The sequence below is a fragment of the Rutidosis leptorrhynchoides genome, chromosome 2 (assembly GCF_046630445.1).
Source record: "Rutidosis leptorrhynchoides isolate AG116_Rl617_1_P2 chromosome 2, CSIRO_AGI_Rlap_v1, whole genome shotgun sequence".
In the NCBI taxonomy this organism is placed as follows: domain Eukaryota; kingdom Viridiplantae; phylum Streptophyta; class Magnoliopsida; order Asterales; family Asteraceae; genus Rutidosis; species Rutidosis leptorrhynchoides.
Genome location: NC_092334.1, coordinates 21,304,533 through 21,308,126, shown reverse-complemented (window position 1 = coordinate 21,308,126; position 3,594 = coordinate 21,304,533). Strand labels below are relative to the sequence as shown.

The 3,594-nt window shown below is 33.4% G+C and overlaps 1 long non-coding RNA gene across 5 annotated transcripts; it reads right to left on the bottom strand.

The window, feature by feature from the left end:
• Positions 1-679: 679 nt before the first annotated feature.
• LOC139890617 (uncharacterized) lies at positions 680-3,305 on the bottom strand. Of its 5 annotated transcripts, none has more exons than XR_011773411.1 (5): positions 3,070-3,305; positions 2,383-2,458; positions 1,473-2,311; positions 1,205-1,240; positions 680-733 (listed from the first exon to the last, which is right to left on the bottom strand). It is a non-coding gene; the product is annotated as an uncharacterized lncRNA (long non-coding RNA). The 5 variants fall into 5 exon arrangements; XR_011773414.1 differs by lacking the exon at positions 2,383-2,458 and having other exon boundaries at positions 1,473-2,001; positions 2,183-2,311; XR_011773413.1 differs by lacking the exon at positions 2,383-2,458 and having other exon boundaries at positions 1,473-1,550; positions 1,779-2,311; positions 3,070-3,302.
• Positions 3,306-3,594: the final 289 nt, after the last annotated feature.

The following is a 3,594-nucleotide window of genomic DNA, read 5'->3' as shown; positions in this document are numbered from 1 at the left end:
AACAATTAGCGTTATTTATCGTGTAATGTTTTTTTATTTATGTATTGTCTTTTATTTTTTAATTATGTAATGTTTTTAATTTTTAATAATGTAATGTTTTTATTTTATTTAATAAAATGTTATATGTATTTATTTGTTTATTGTATTTAAATAATAATTTAAAAATTGATTAAAGTTTGAAATGAAGTGTATGATAGTGAATGTGAAAGAAATGTTAAAGTGTTTGTGCTGATATGACGCTGATGTGACAAGAAAAATGTTTGTGAAAGAGGTGAACCATTGTAAGTGGCCTTAGGGTATTGTTATATTTGGTTAAAAACTAGTGTGGGGGGGGGGGGGGGGGGGGGGGGGGGGGGTGGTGGTGGTTTGTGTAAACTTTTTTGGCAATGTTATAAATGTTGTGTCAGCTGCATATTTTTGGCGTCAGTGTGTTCAAAATTTGTTGAAAGTTAGTTACAGTTTTCTATATCTACATACATATAACATGGAGTGTTCAAGAGTTGTTTGCGAAGATGGAGTTGGTTTCAACTGATGTTTTCCCAGCAATTTTTATTCATCGACGTTGAAGTCTATTGCTCGGTTGTCTGTAAAACGTTATAGGTAGCAATCTGTCATTCGCAATATTATAATAACAATATGCTATCAATTTGTTTTAATAACTATGAAGGAGATTGACAAACCTATTTATCTAAATGTGAGGAAGAGTATGAGGCTAAATTCATTCACCTTCTTCCTGCATACCAGTTTACAATTAGCATTATATGTCAGCAGCACACAACAACAACAACAACAACAACAACAACAACAAAACTCAATACCACATAAATGGTGTATGGGGGAGGTGAGATGTAGACAATCCTTCTACTAACCGAGAATAAAGACAAGTCATTTCTCCACCCAGAGTGAAAAACACTCTCAAAAGTAGAGAAAGTCATCCCTCTCTCTATTCGACGGATAAAGAGATTGCTTCCGAGTGAACCTCCGGCCAATAAGTAGGAAAAAGTTTTTTATAAAATAAAATAAATTGAGACGCCATGAAAATGGTAAAATCAAATTTCTATGGATTTTAAATCCTGCCTGAAATTTAATTTAGGCTCTAAAGTCAGTCAAGTCGCCAATAAATCGACGCTTGCTGTCGACTCAATAACTAGAGCCGAGTCAGCAGCACACAACGTTTCAAATTTTTTAAAACCTATGCACATACAGCCCTTATAAAGGTTGCACATACAGCCGCTGAAACCTGCAGATACAAATATAATCTCCGTAAGTGCTCAACTTTTAACCTGCGATCCACATAAAAACTTACGAACAGGAACTTGAAAACTAACATGTATAACGACTAACAATAATTATACAACTAATAATAATATAACAACTAACAAACGATGACTTTATGTTCTGGTATAGTATCTGCCATATATTATTAGGCACTAATGTTTGAATTCAAGATAGCTACTTAAGAAAATTCATACACTATACATGTGGTATTGTCGGGTATATTGTATGTAAATGTGAGGAAGAATCTGAGCCTGAAGTCATCCATCCTGTTCCTGCATACGCATATATTTAACTTTTCAAGAACAAATCAAAAGACAAACGTACAACCTTATTTAAAATTTAAAGAATAGCAAAAAGTAACAATAGTGTTTATTACCAGTTTGCAATCAGCAGCATACATCAGCAGTAAGGAAACATTCATAACAAAAATAAGTCTGGTTTTTAAACGAACTTATAAAAAATAACTGTTTTTGAAAATTTGCAAAACAAAACAAACTTACGGAGTAAAAAATTCGGCTCAGTTATGTTGGTAAGTTCTATCAACAGAACATGGTGCACCATGGTTGCAACCTATAGGTGGCCTCGCCACAACTTGGCTACAACCTGTAGGATGCCCTGCCATTACATGGCTGCAACCTATAGGTTGCCTCGCCAAGATACAAAATGCGTGACATGTTTATCATCAAAACCCTTACTTCCATAAACAATACCTAGTGACCAATTCTGCCAAAACAACCCGGGGCAATATAAGTAGGTGGGTGGAAAAGGGACGCTAAATGACCAAAATAACCTTATAAAATTAAGTGGAATGACCACTCAGTCCAATAGAAACAATAACTCTAACAACATCAGTAGGCAACTTTTAGAAATAGTATATTAAGATAATTAGGACTCGGGCATGTACACAAGCTAATCGACAGATAATGAGTTGCCATGGCTGCAACCTATGTTGTCCCGCCAAGTTGCAAATGCGTTTATTATGAGTGCAACAGTTAGCTCCTACATGTTCATCATAGTCCAGACATCATCATGCCTGCAATTCATGTTTTGCAAACATATGTTTTAACAACAATCAGTATCAACAGCAATACTCGCCACACGTACATTAGATCACCAAGGCTGCAACTTGTATGTGCTGTGCCAAGATGTGATATGATTATTTTTCAATGCAAGGCTCAACCTATAAGTATGCATATCACAGCCTTTGTATTAACATGAGACGTCGTATTACAAACATAGTCGTGGCAAGAGACAATACATATCATTTTAGTATCATAAATATGCTACATAAGTTACTGAAATAGCTTTAGTTCATTATAGGCAACAACATAACACATACGAAATCCATCACAACACTATACAAAAAAAAAAAAAAACGAAAGTTACATTTAACCAAAATCACATATCCTATCCAAGTTTAAACAACTACACCAAACTTATGCATACCAGATAATTTACCAAATGTACAATACTAATGTTAACACCTACGAACAATACACATGTACATGTTGCATATTTAACATACAATACAATACTTATATTAACCTCATTCACACATTAGTTTAGTTACGTACAACTCGACATCGTCACAAAAAAATGTATATACATCTAAACTCTCGTTTTAAAAAAATCAGATCACCAACTCTTATCAAATTAAATTAGGTTCTTACGTCAACAACTCAATAAGTTCAGAAAACACATTGTTAACTTATTCAATGACTTTTAAAAAATTCACACAACAACTTAATTATTAGGAACAACGATAAATCAAACCTGAAAAATTTTGTTCACCTTTTGATTTTTCTGCCTCAACATCCATGACCTTCTCACTTGCTAAAAAAAAGGAAAAAAAAAAAAAACCATTAATTATAACAACCTACAAAACAAAAGTAACAAAATCATAAATTGATAACTTACAATTATAACGAAATAAAGTGTTTTTCAGTACTCTCTTTTTATGACATCTATCTATACTTAAGATTACAAAAGTTGTCTTAGAACACCTCTTTGTCTTATTGAGAATCTTGTTCACTTTTTAGTTCTACGAATAAAGAGCAAATACAAATTTTTTCAAATAAATTCAACTGCAAATCGATATTTAGGCTGCAAAACAGGGTTTTTGATGTTATTCCAGTTAAAGAATAAAGTTACCGTAAATAAAACCCCTCATAAGATTCGGGCAGTATAAGCCTGCGACAACAACCATCCGAATGGCAACCATGACAACCATCCCGACGGCCAAAATCAAGCTCATCAACCATTGTAAAGGGGTCAAAATCAAGTAGTACAACCATCGATTAGCAAGAAATAATAATA